The sequence below is a fragment of the Drosophila navojoa genome, chromosome 2, assembly GCF_054131105.1.
Source record: "Drosophila navojoa isolate 15081-1374.11 chromosome 2, UAZ_NAV_1.0, whole genome shotgun sequence".
Taxonomy (NCBI): domain Eukaryota; kingdom Metazoa; phylum Arthropoda; class Insecta; order Diptera; family Drosophilidae; genus Drosophila; species Drosophila navojoa.
This window is the reverse complement of record NC_142890.1, coordinates 14,968,472-14,982,108: the sequence shown is the minus strand read 5'-3', so window position 1 is coordinate 14,982,108 and position 13,637 is coordinate 14,968,472. Positions and strand designations below refer to the sequence as shown.

General features: G+C 41.3%; 1 protein-coding gene across 1 annotated transcript in view; it reads left to right on the top strand.

The window, feature by feature from the left end:
• The window catches only part of Octbeta2R (Octopamine beta2 receptor), a 47,150-nt gene that overhangs the window by 20,802 nt on the left and 12,711 nt on the right, over positions 1–13,637 (top strand). The window lies entirely within an intron of this gene.

The window sequence follows — 13,637 nt, the reverse complement described above, 5'->3', positions numbered from 1 at the left end:
TTTGTGTATGTGTGTGTGTGTGTGTGTGTGTACGTGCGTCTGTCAATTCAACTAGAATACGCCGTCGCCTTTTTTCGGAACATCTAACTTACTTGCGCTGCCAAAATCGGCTCTGACAACTGAAATAGACTCTTGTGGAGCATGAAATATGGTAATAGCCTGGCACACACACACACACACGCAGCTAGAGAGTGAGAGTGAGAGTGAAACACATTTTGGTGCTTACTGAATGAGACTTCAGGCATCTTGAAGTCACAAACGAAGCGTGAAAGTTCATACATATGCAGCAGCAGCGGGAGCAGGAGCAGGAGCAGGAGCGGGAGCTGAAGGTGCGTGCGAAACTGTTCAAGTGGATGGGTGGAAAGGGCTGCCAGCCTATAAGATCTGACATTTAATGCACACACCCACATAAAACATACCCGCACACACACACACACACACACATAGCTAGAGAGATATATGTAAGCATGCACTTACAAAAATATCTTGCGCACAAAAGTAGGCAAAGGCTTTGGGTATCTGCTGCTGTCTGAGGCAATCTGCCCACGCCGCATGCCCATTAGCACTTTTATTGTTGTAGTGGCTGCTGCCTCCTGCCTCTAATGCTGCTATATACATGTGTGTATATATTATATGTCTATATGTCTGTCTCTTCAGCTAAGCAATATGCTTGATTAAGTTGAGCGACAGAGCAGCTTGTTCGCTTAAATGCCTTGTATGCTATTCAAATTGAATTTAATTGACAACTGGACAATGAACTCTCCGTTTTAGGTCACTTGGCCAGCATTTGCACTTATAATTGCAGCTCGGCATTCGCCTCAGTTATCACGCCTCAGTGGCTCTGCCTCGCGCTGTAATTAATGCACATAATAAACTAACAATTAAATAACTGTGGCAAATAGACAAACAGTCTACAAACTCACTTGAAGTTCGCCGATGTGTGTGTGTGTGTGTGTGTGCGTGTGATTGCTGGTGGCAGGAGGCGGGCAGGCTGCCTGCTGCAGGTGCTCAACTTAACCACGACCGCAACACTGGCATCCAGCCGACGTCCAACCAGGGGGCTTATCGATTCTAAGCCGCTTAACGTGCACTAAGTGCGCAATTAATGTGTCAGCCAGCTAGCCAGCCTGAGCTTCAATGCGATTCCTTTTCTGCTCCATGCAATTCCATTTCCATAATCTTTCTGGATTCGCTCGATTATGATATATCGCTGATGTAAACTCTTATCCAGCTAAATAGTTCGTTTCTCTGTTTTTTGCTTTACTTTTTACTCTGTCTTTTCTCTCTGGCTTTGCTCCGCTTTAAGCTGCGGATTTTTGGCAGCTAATTTGTCAAAAGTCTCGTCGTGTGCTCAGCGAAGATAAGCCCTGCAGGGCGGCTACTTGAGGCAGCTTCGGAAGCTGCTCCAATGGCTCATAAACATTTATGGTCAAGATCTTAAACTGAAGGTGGATGGAACATAAAAGATGCCGCAGCGGATCTTAGTATAACAATTATGGTCCTTCGCATGTGAAGCCCATGAAATTCGCTTTTGGCATGCACGAAACAATAAGCCAACATTGTTGGCCAATAGTCGAGTATCACATAAGTCCCATTTCGTGCCTACATTTTTGGCCTAGGCTTCTGGCCAAGAGAGCAACCCGGGCAACCCAAGCAACCCTTGCTGAGTCAGCAGGCCGCATAAAAAACTGGAGTGCTGCTGCTGTTTTGCTTGGCTGCAGTAGTCGGGCACATACGTTGTCCATTTGGCAGACGTGCCTCCGCCTGATAAGGCTCTGTGCAGTGTTGCCATAAAAAAGTGGCCACAGTGGCAGCTTAAAGTGGGTGCCCCACATGAGCAGCATCCGCAGCAGGATCCGCATCAGCATCACAAGTTGCGGTAGCGGCCAAATTGAATAAGCACATAACGAGCCCGTTGCACAGAACAAGGAGCGAAGCGGTGATAAAACTCTTAGCCAGCCAGGCGGCAGAAGGCAAAGCAAAGCAGAACAAAATACGAAATGAACAAAAAAGGAAGAAAAAAAAAACAGAAAAGGAGAATTTAACTGATCTAAGTTCGTTATTCGCTTGCCACATATTCGCATATTACATGTGTGGCCGGGAGGCCAATAAAATGTTTTGGGGCAGGGCCAGGAGCAAGGTGCTCGACGCCAATAAGTATGCTACGCTTTCTATGTGCGTGCATCAGGTTTTGGGCTCTTTCGAATTGTTTCGCCAAATGAATTTAAATGTGCTGACGGCAGCAGGAGACGGCATCGAGCGTTTATATGTTTTCCGATATGTTTGCTCCTTTATTGTTGAGCATCGCACGTGTGTGTGTGTTTGTGTGTGTGTGTGTGTGCCATGCTGATTGCTCCCCTAAGCCACATACATTTTATTCCCCGAATTTCTCCAAATTGCAATTCGAGAATGGAATGGAGAATCGAATTCTGTTGCGGGCATTTTTGATTTGCTGCCCGTTTTATGGTCCAGCCTGATTATGTGACGGCATTTGATGGCTTTGGAATAAGCTGATTATCCACAGTTTGCCGGCGACACAATCAATTGTGGCCTAATTGGAATTTACTGATGATTGTGCTGCAGCGCTGTCAATTAGTGTTTAGAGTATGTTAAATCATCAATAAGAGCTTTTGGCCAACCCTGCCAGCCCCGACATTGCCCCGACACATCGTCAGCGTCGCTTCCGTTTTTGGCACATGGCCAAAAGGCCAGAGACCACATAAGCCGCCACGTTCGCCAACAGCATTAGGCCAGGTGAGCGAGAGGCGGCGAGCCTTTGTGTTGTTCCATTTCCATTTGCATTCGTTTGCCGCGTGTGTCGGCCTGCTGCAACGTTGTTTAACTTTTCATTTGCAATATTGCGTTCGAAAAAAGAATGAACAGGAGAATGGGAGAATGGGAGAATAGGAAATGGCAAATGGCAAATAGTTGACACGCATTTCGTTTACAGCCCCGCAGGGGCACTGTTATGAGGAGATGACGAGATGAAAGTGTGCAAACTGCACTCGAAATCACTTTTAGCCACGTGTTGTACACGAATTCAGGCTGTTGTTTTAGCCATCTCGCTGCATAGGCTCAGGGACATGTCGTGTGCATGTGTGTGTGTGTGTGTATGTGCAGATTTGAGAGTGCAATAGGGGGCCCAGATAAAGTCATCATTCAAGGGACTCGACTACAGTGCTTTACCCTCGCGTGGGTAAACACGAGTTGCTTTCACTGCCAGCAAATTCAAGTTTAAAGAACTGTCTGCTGTGGTTCTATTTGTATGTACAGCAACATTGTGTGCAGCTGCAGCATCCCCGTTGCTCAGCCAAGGCATTTTCTCGCTTCACTTCGCATTGCATTCTGTTGAAATACTTTTAAAATGATTTGTCGGCCAACAACGCTTAGCAGCGTCTCTCTCTGTGTGTGTGTGATGGCTAATGCCTGTCTGCTGTTTCACTGTAATTGGAATGTCCCTTTGTGGCTTCGTCATTGTCCTTCGCTCTGTCTGCCGCAGCACAAGACCTTAAACTAATTTTGTGGCATGTCTATTAGATAATTGTTTAAGCTTTTAATTTACTGTCCTTTCGCTTCACATAACGCGCATATAAAATGCACACACACACACACGCATGCCTCCATGAAAGTTTAGCAACAGCTTAACTTTTAAATTGAGTTTCAGTCAATTCTCATTAGCCCCATTCGAGTTATTTGCTCGCCCGTTTGCCAACAATGTGAATGGAGTAACTGTTCTCTATTTTAAGCTGATTTGGCCAACGTTCACCTTGCCAAGGCTCTGGCTGGCTGGTTACAGTAATATTTTGGTATTTATGAGCCGAAGCTAAGCTCTGCCCGCCTTCAATCAGCTTCGTTTGTATGCAGCCCGTGCCTCGGCTGCCTATATTATTGTTTGGCTCCAACCAATCCGCTTAAGGGGAAACTATGACTACCTCGGCTTCAGAAGAAGTTCGCAAGCAACTTTAACAAAGTAAGCCGAGCTATGCACACGCACACGCACACACACATATATATATATATATATATATATATATATATATATATATATATTTCAGTTGACTGTGTATTTGTGCTCTTGTGGTCCGCAGTTTTAAGCTGCTTAAAATTCAAAGTTCTCGGTGATTACAATCACTCAGCTGTGCCGAAAACACTCCTGGTCCATTAACAAACCCTAAGCGCTTCGAGGAACGCTCTGGGATGCAAAGCAAAACAAGTTGAAACTTTTCTGGGGTTAGGATTAAATATTATAAAACTCCATCATTAAATTGAAAACTGTATGATGTGCCATCACACCATATACCATATATATGGCATGAGATAAGTTGAAGAAGGAGAAACATATATGTAATGGATTGTAATGTGAATTCGTCACAGAAGCTGACGGCATTAGTTGAAATTATTATCATGATTCAACATGAACCTAAGCATCATTCGATCGTCTTTAAGAGGGGTTGAAGAGTTTCATCTGTATGTTGCTGAAATAGAGCTTTAATACATCTATCGAAATGTTAAATACTTCAATATATATTCCACAAATATTGATTTATTTAAAAACTCAAGAGCCGACCAATATTAATAACAACGCTGGCTGCAGCTGGTGGGGCCATGACGGCCCTCAGTTGAAATTAAAAAGTTGTATTATGCCAACTCCATATTGTATATATTTTATATATACATAAGTATATTTATTGAAATATTTTTCACATTTCATTTTCATTTTCATTTTCATACTTATTTCTATATACGTATATTATTCTACATTATTCCTTTCACAAACTACAATAAATAATTCATGTAAAAAACTTTAAAATACTTTCATTTAAAATTTTTACTAGAAGTTTAATCACAAACTGAAAAAACTCATAATTCAAAATTTGCTTGTATTACAGCTTTTGCTACATATTTGTAGCTCGTTAAATTTACTGAATGCATTTCATTTTTTAGAACAGTTTTTCTATTGTGATCGATTGAGTCTGAGCGAATACAATGAATATTCAATTTGAGTCCCAAATACGCATCTGAATGTGCGATGGCCACCCGCTGCTGCAGCATGAGCCGGGCGACCCACCAAAGAGAAGAGAAAAAACTGTGTTTATGTGCTTCTGGTTAAATATAAAACCGAACTCGATTCAAAGCCCGCTGCCAGCTCAGGGTTTGTCAACAGCAGGAGGCTGGGCTGTGCAAGGCCGCCAGCGCTAAGCTATTTGTATGCCAGTTCTTTTTTATGATACGAACAAAATTGGACAGCGAAATGCCAAAATAAAACAGAGTGAGAGAGGGATAGTGACAGAGAGAGAGAGAGAGAGAGAGAGAGAGAGTGGGATAAACAACGACCCAATGAACGCAATGAAAATGCCAGCGCAAACAAATTTTAATAATCAAACATTGAGCGAGGCGGCAGCCACGCGTGGAATGTGAAAAGCCGGCGTGTCTATATGTGTGTGTGTGTGTGTGTGTGTGTATGGGTGTGTGCGTGCGTGTTGTGTGGCCTTCGCTGACGAGGCGACTGGTGCTGGCCCAGAGCTTTAGCGAAAATACCCGCCATAAATTATAAAGTCTAAAACAAAAATTCATTGCATTTGATATACATATTTACGATGACGAATTTATTTGATATCTGTTTTTTATTTTTATTGCGCTGCGCGGCCGCTTACGAGTGCCTCGAGATTTGTTTGACTACTGTTTTAGTGTTCCTGATCTGCATAAGAACTCACTAAAACTGGCCGTAACTAGGACAAGAAACGTTTATGTTGTCGTCGTTGTTGTTGTTGTTCTCTCACTGGAGGAAGCAAAACCAAAACAAGAGAACAAAAAAGAGAAGAAGAAACCAAATGCCAGCCATACTTTGAGGCCGTTTAGGCAACTCCTTGGCCTGGCCTATTCAGGCATTCCTCAAGTTGATGAACTTTTTGTGGAGCGCGTTATTCGGCTGCCCTCACTGCCATGGCTCATAATTTAATGGCATCACATCGACATTCGCATCCTGATGTCAAGGCTCAAGAATTTCGAGCAGCTCAACGATGTTTCATATTTGCGTTTTCATTTCACTTACATGCCCAAAGTCGACAGCAAGACTGACAGCCAACAGCCTCGACCTGGTCGCCTCTCCACCGACTGCAGCCAACTGCCAGACTGGGCTTGTCATATGCTTTTCCCTTTCAGTGCGGCTCTTGCGAAACTTTTGCCACTTTGCGCTGAGTGCAATTTGGTGCAACCGAAAACTCAAGCCTCAGCGCTGCATGCCCAAAAATCGAATCGAAATTGTTTCAATTTTCGCAAAATGGCGTACAATTTAAGCGGGCCATGTGTAATGCATGAAGACCGCACACACTCTGGCTGCAATAGGAGCAGGTGCTGGCCGGAAGCGGATTTTACACAGAGAGACAGAGAGAGGGAGAGAGAGAGAGAGAGAGACGCACACACTCGCACACGGGTTAGCTGCATGAATATGCATGAGCAACAACTGCAGATCCCTTCAAGAAATGCAAGCACAGAGTCCTGCATACGATGTACGTGCACGAAGGATGAAGCATATGCCTCCCTCTCGCTCCCCTCGCTCCATCTGGCCCTCTCCAGGTGCCATTAAGCACAGCTGGTGCATCTGTAGCCGTTGTTACCAACGACTGCCGCTGCATACGTAAACTATAAAATGCTTTCTCCGGGGTTTATTAATTTGTTGTGCATAAATGCTCGCTCTCTTTATCTCTCTCTCTCTCTCTCTCTCTCTCTCTCTAGGCTTTTATGCGAGACCATCATCAATTTCTCTGATATCGGCCAGCACACATGCCATACACGAGGGCTTTAGACTCCACTCTAGCTCCCTTGGGCCACCTGGGCACCTGGCCAGCTGTTGCTGCTAATGGCACCGCCTCCTTGCCGTGCGCACGGCCCAGATTAATGGCCGTTCGAGCGAGTTTATGGCTTGCAGCGATTGCCAGCCACTTTGCCGAACAATTGACATTTAGCTGAATGCCCAGTAATTTTCAATGGATGCAGGAAACTTTCGAACAATCTTGAATCACATCTCGTGTAATTGATACTTAAGTCAGTGTGGGCTATAAAATGAAAGCCAAAACAGCTGCAGCTCATAGATTGCGGAAAAGTGAGTTGGTCTCGCAGGTATAGCTAAATAAATATCTATAAATATCAAGCATGGATAAATAGCACACATATAAGCGACCCAAATGAGATTCAGCAAGAGCTTATAGAAAATGTTATATATAAAGACAAATCTAATCTAGCGACTCCATAATCCATTTCCATGTGAGATCTACTTTTTATGGAAGACAAAACCGAACTAATCGCTTTCTTTTAATGTCAACTAAAATTATTTACTTTCTTCAAAGTATTCAGGATGAGTGGAAAAGAGAAAATCGATTAAGTGCTGCTGACTCAGTCAACACAGAATTTTGAGCAGATTTTAGCAGGACTTAGGAATGCTCGACTGACCTGTGGCAGGAAATTGTATAGACAGGGCATGGAAAATCAATTTCATGCCCTCTTTGGAATGATACAAATGAATTAGAGCCAAAGCCAACAAATGAAAACGACTTAGCTCGGCTGTCACTGCTAGACAAGCGCTCATTAAGCTTTGAACCATGGCATTCGAGTGATAAGGACAGAGTGCCAAGTGCCGGCAAACACATTGAATCATCTTGGGCGGCGAAGGGGTGTACACATCTTCCTAGTGGCTTCAAGTCAAGCGTGCGTTCGTCAATCAGGTTGGCGCGCTCGCCAAACTTCTGGCAGCTGGCTGTCAGAAGCAGCAAATGCTCAAATGACAAACGGAATCGGGCCAAGTGGCAGCTCTTTCCTGGCAACAGATGTTGCTGTCTCTGCCAGGGGCTGGGCTAGCTTGGCTTGCTTGGCTTGCTGTCACTGTTTGCGCTTTCATTTTACTCCACTGATTGCCAGACACACACACACACAGAGCCATAAGAGCTCCCCTGATGCCGCGCAGTCTGCGCTAATCAATTAGCAGTATATCTATGTGAGTGTGCGTGTGTGTGTGTGGGTGTATTGTGTGCCCATCACTTGGGACGATCAACTCTTTTGTTGTTTGGTGGAAGAAGAACAAAGCCAACAAACGGCGACTTTGTTGGACTTGGCAGCAGTAAATGCTACAAAGGCCACAACAACAACAACAGCAGCAACAGCAACGGCAAGAGAAGGAACAATATTGTCCCTAAGCTCGTACACTTCGGGTTTCTCTAAATAATTTAATGCCAGCGAGAAGATAATAATGCTGATTAAGCAATTTTCATTAATCGTTGCGCTACTTGGCGTTCATTACAATCTCAAGCAGTTGCCCAGCAACGAAGCTGAGGCTAGTCCAATGTCAAGAGCAGCAGCAGCAACAGCAACAACAGCAGCAACAGCAATAAAAATCTTTGACAGACTTTGTATACCCTTCAAGGCTTTAGATACATGGGACAGCTGATCTGTAGGCAAGCAGGTGACAGTTGAGCATTTCAATGGAAATAGGGAGGGGCTCAACAAATGTAAGGGAAATACTTGATGAGATTGCGGCATTCGTGGAAAAGTTCAGAGGAATACAAATTTAAGAATAAAGACAAAGTATGGGTTAGATAATAAGTATATATTACTAAGGAGCAACAGCTGAATATACATATATTAATAGAATACAAACGAATGTGGTCTGATCTTAAGCTGAAATTCAAATGAAATCGTAAGCAGAGATTTAAATGTTTTATAAAATGAAATTAAATTATTTTCCATATTCTCTTGTTAGATTTTAATGTGTTATTTATGTGTATTTATTTATTTTATTATTATAATTTATTCACAAAATAATGAGAAATATAAATGTATAAAATAATTATAAATAATACATTCAATTAAATATTTATTTTTTTAAATTATTTTTACATTTCTCATAACTTATTAAATAATATACAATAAATATAAAAAATATTTTAAAACAAATAATTTATTCACAAAATTATGCGAAATATACAAATATAAATAATTATAAATAATACATTTATTTCAAAAAATTTTTTAAATTAATTTTTATTTTTATAAATCATTTTTACATTTCTCATAACTTATTAAATAATATATAAAAAATAATTTAAAACAAATATATTTTATTAAATATTTTTGTAAATTAGTTTTTATTATTTATTAAATTTTTTAAAATTAGTTTTTATTTTTAAAAATAATTATTATATTTATCGTAATTTTTTTTTTAGTTTTTTATTTCTAATATATATTTTATATTTATATATTTTAATCGCGTTCATTTTGGAGGGTAATATCTGCCCAGAGCTCAGCTGACCGCAATAATCGAACCGTACATCCTTACTAACTATGACTAGGCACACACACATCCCCACGCACACACACACACAAACACATACATGATTGTACTCAATACGTGCTCTTCCTTTATTGCTTTTTATGCTTATTCTGTCGTGTTTTTCAGACAGCAGCTTAAGTGTCTGCCCATGTAGTTCTCTCATTCTCTCTATAATAGATATTACTTGCCTCGCTCTCACTTGCCTCGCTCTCACTTGCCTCGCTCTCACTTGCCTCGCTCTCTCTCTCTCTCACTCTGCCTCTCTGCCTCTGTCTCGTTCTCATTGTGGTTTGGGTGTTGACTTTGACATTTGTTTTGTGCGGCTTATCCTTCACACTGTGCACCACAATAGCATCAATCGCCGCGTATTTTTTGTCATCTGTTTAGCCAAGTTTTCGCTTTCATTGTGTCTGCCAGCACAATGGCTTTTAAATGGACGCTTCCGCTGCTGGTCCTGCTGCTGAGGCTGATGCTGGTGTTGGTTGGGCTTCAGCGTCTCAGCGTCTGGCTTTCGACTGCTACTCCGATTTCATGGCCGTCTACTTTACGGCCAATAAAATCTGAACGCCTTAGGCATACGCTCCACTTTCAATTCGCCCCCCACCCCTTCTCCCCTCGCCCCCCTCGCTCGCACCACTTACGTGCCGCCCAAATCTCTTGCCCTAATCGTTTACAGTTGGCAGCCCGGCATCTTTATCTATGCTGTTGAAATTGAAAAGCTCTCTGGATCTCTCCGGCTGGCCTTTGTGTGTGTCTGTGCGCTGGGCTTGCAGTCGAGAAAGCGAAAATTAAATACAATCATATCTAAATATACATGTACACAGATACATACATATATATATATTTATAGAAAGAGATGTACATATATATATATATATATGTTGTATATATAGCATGGAAGGAGATATGGCACAGTCTGTCTGTAAGCGCCTTTAGTCGGGTGATTTATTTGCAGACTCCGTGCGTAAATTGAACTGGGAATCGATTTAAAGTTCAAGTGTGCCATTGCATCTAGCAGACGGCTGCCGTTGATGATGCTCCCTCCCCTCGTCAATTGACATGTATGAAATAACAATAAAAATAAATTGATATTATTCGCGCCGCAATTTGTGTGTTTAAAAAGAGAAAATCCAACAAAAATTCTGCCGCCGGCAAATTTACTGTGACACATCAATGTTTGTTCGGTATTCTTTTATTTTATTTTTTATATTTACTAAGCTCTTAATGCCCAGCAGTAGGAGGGGTGAGAGAAAATTATATGAATTCGTTTGATATATGCAGAAGTGCTCTCTCATGTAGAAATTCTAAACGGGCTTAAAGTGAACAGATTTTTATTAAAGATATTCTCAAAAATATGAAATATTAATTTAATCTATAAATAAAAAATAAAATATTAATTCAATAAACAATTCAAGAAATTCCAACTATAGAAAATCTAATAAATTGCTATAAATTTACTCAAATTCCGCTTTAAGATGTTTTCAAAAATTTCATGAATGTGCTTGAAGAATCGAAGGCAAAGAATAGAGAATTTTTTGTTGTTGAAATAACAGAAATTTTATCGTCAGAAATAATATTTGGTAGCAACTGCTTGGGGGTGGAAATTCACAGAGATAGGCTGAGAATTTGTGAATTCAAATTGCAGAGAGTGAAATTTAATGAATGAAGCTTTCACAGCAGTTTGCAAAGAAACACAAAACCAATTTAGTTGAGCTGAGAGCTCAGGTGTAATGCCTGGCATACGGTCGGGGCGGGGCGGGGCGGTGCGGTGCTGGAGTGAACACAAACACCGTTACCGAAACGAACTTCAGCAGGCATCCATACAAGTGCAGAGGGGATCGGGGAGCAGCATGCGGGCTGCGGCAATGTTTCTCTGTTGAATTAAAAGTTTTGTTTATTAAATAAAAATAAATGCTAGTTAATTAATTTAAAACTGAAGCAAGATAAAGCATGCACAATGCTTGCATGCAGATGTGGGCGTGGCAGCAGTATACATACGCCCCTTGGGTGCCCTGGAAAGTATGTTAAGCTTAATTAGCAGCGTCTCCAGCCGCCGCATAGCATATCTCAGCCAAGTGCAGCTGTTCCACTCAGACTCGCCGCTGAGGGCCTGAATACGCCCAGTCTTGCCATCTTGCCTATCCGGGCCATAAGTTGCTCTGCCTCTGCCGCTGCTGCTGCTGCTGCTGCTGCTGCTGCTTCAGCTCTTACTATCGCCTTTTTGTTTTCTCGTTTCTGTTTTGGCATGTGCGCCATAATTTGGCAACAAGACGAGACAGAGGCAACAAACTAAATACAAAAACCGCCAACGAGGACGCACAATGCCAAGAGCAAAAACGTCGTCCACGTCAACAGCCAAAACGAGGGCAACAGCAACAACAACAACAAAGCACTACAAATGTGCACGGTGAAATTGAATTTGAAACAGCAACAACAAAACTTATATATATAAATATGTATATATAAATAAATATATATATATATATATATATATATATATGTGCGTGTATGTATGCAGATATATAATAATTTTCATGACATTAACATTGGAATCTGCGTATTCAAAGGCGTTGACTGAACGATGGAAGCAAGCAAACACAAGTGCATAACCACACACACACACACACACACACACACACACACACACATGCCAAAGCAATTGGCAGCTGACTGTTTTGTAGATTTTGGAGGTCTGCTTTTGGTGGATCCATGTTTGAGTCTTCCGCTTTCTGGCCTGTCGACAATTGTCAGTCAAGGGGGCTTCGCTCATGGATTTCCGCTAAGAGCCAAAGCAATCAGCAATCAGCAATCGAAATGTGAGGCGTGGCAGCTTCTCTTGTCTTCTGTTGTTCGCTTTTACAATTTGAGTTCAGATTAATGGAAATTAGCTTGGCCACAAAAATTAATCAAACACCCACGACTCGAGCCGCATGGCGAAAGGCGTCGCCCGTTGGGTGCAAAATTATAAATTTGAAAATTAATAAAAATATAAATTTCAAAATGCCGCTGAGGCAGAGCGCTTTGATCGCCGCTGACAAACATCTATAAGAAGCGCATGTATATATATATTTTGAAAATTATTATACCCCTTTCATTCGAGTGTGTGTGTGTGTGTGTGTGTGTGTTTGTGTCGGGTTGGTTTTCGAATATTTATGCGCACTTAATTTATATTTTATAGAATTTAATATAAATTTATTTATATAACTTTGGCTGAATTTCTATTTCCATTTCATTGCAGTTGCTTGATTTGGACTTGCGCCAGGGCGTGGCGACATCGCCAACGGCAACGGCAACGGCAACAGAAGAATCTTTTTGGCCATATGCTGCGGCTCAATGCGAGCAACTTCCTTTGCTGACAGTTGCCTTAATTAACAGTATTCTCGCTGCTCTGCGCTAAAAGCCAACCAGTAGAAAATAATATACGAAACGCAAAGTGCTCAAAAATGTGTCATGCAAACGAGTAAATCCAAAACGAAATAAACCTACGCAACTGGGCGTCTAATTTAAAGCTCGTGGCCGCCAAAATGCGAGTGGCCAATTTGTTGTGGGCTACAACAGCAACAACAACAACAACAACAACAACAACATACACATACAATAACATCAAAAAGGCGGCCACGTTGCCAGAGCTAAAAGCGTGTGCGAACATGAAAATAAAACATCATCAGGAAATTAATTCAGAAAAAAAAAAAATGAGAGAATATTTTAAATAGAAATACACAGAACATACAAGAGTCGCATACAGTTATAGCCTAGACTATACTTAGTATATATACACGTACATCTACATAAATATAGATAAAGTGACTAAAAGCAACAGAACTCGAAGAGCACAATAATAATAGCATTAGGATTTCATTTTATGTTGTTTATTTTCTTTTAACTTTTTTTTTTTTTTTTGCAACAAAGTTGCTAGAACGCTGCAAAGGGAGCATAGAAGTGGGCTAACGAAAATATCTTTGGAGCGAGCAGCAAAAAGCGTCAAGAGAGTGACATTCCTAGGCGCAGCTGTCGTCACATAAATCATTTGCAGCATACAGGGTGTTCGAAGGGATGAGTTAACTATGATGGTTAGTTATAGTTAGTTATATAGCAGTTATGTTAGACAAGTTATTAGATATATTGCGATGCGCAATTTGTGCTGCTTCAATATTTCCATTCAGCTTGCCTTGGGTGGGGCACCCTGTATTTGCCAAAAACTCAAAGTTTGATATTTGGCATAGAAATAGAACAGCAATTATTTAAGAGCTGCAGGCAATGAAAAGAAAAATAATATAAATAATATCTGGCATGTCGTGTTAGCTGTTTAACAGGC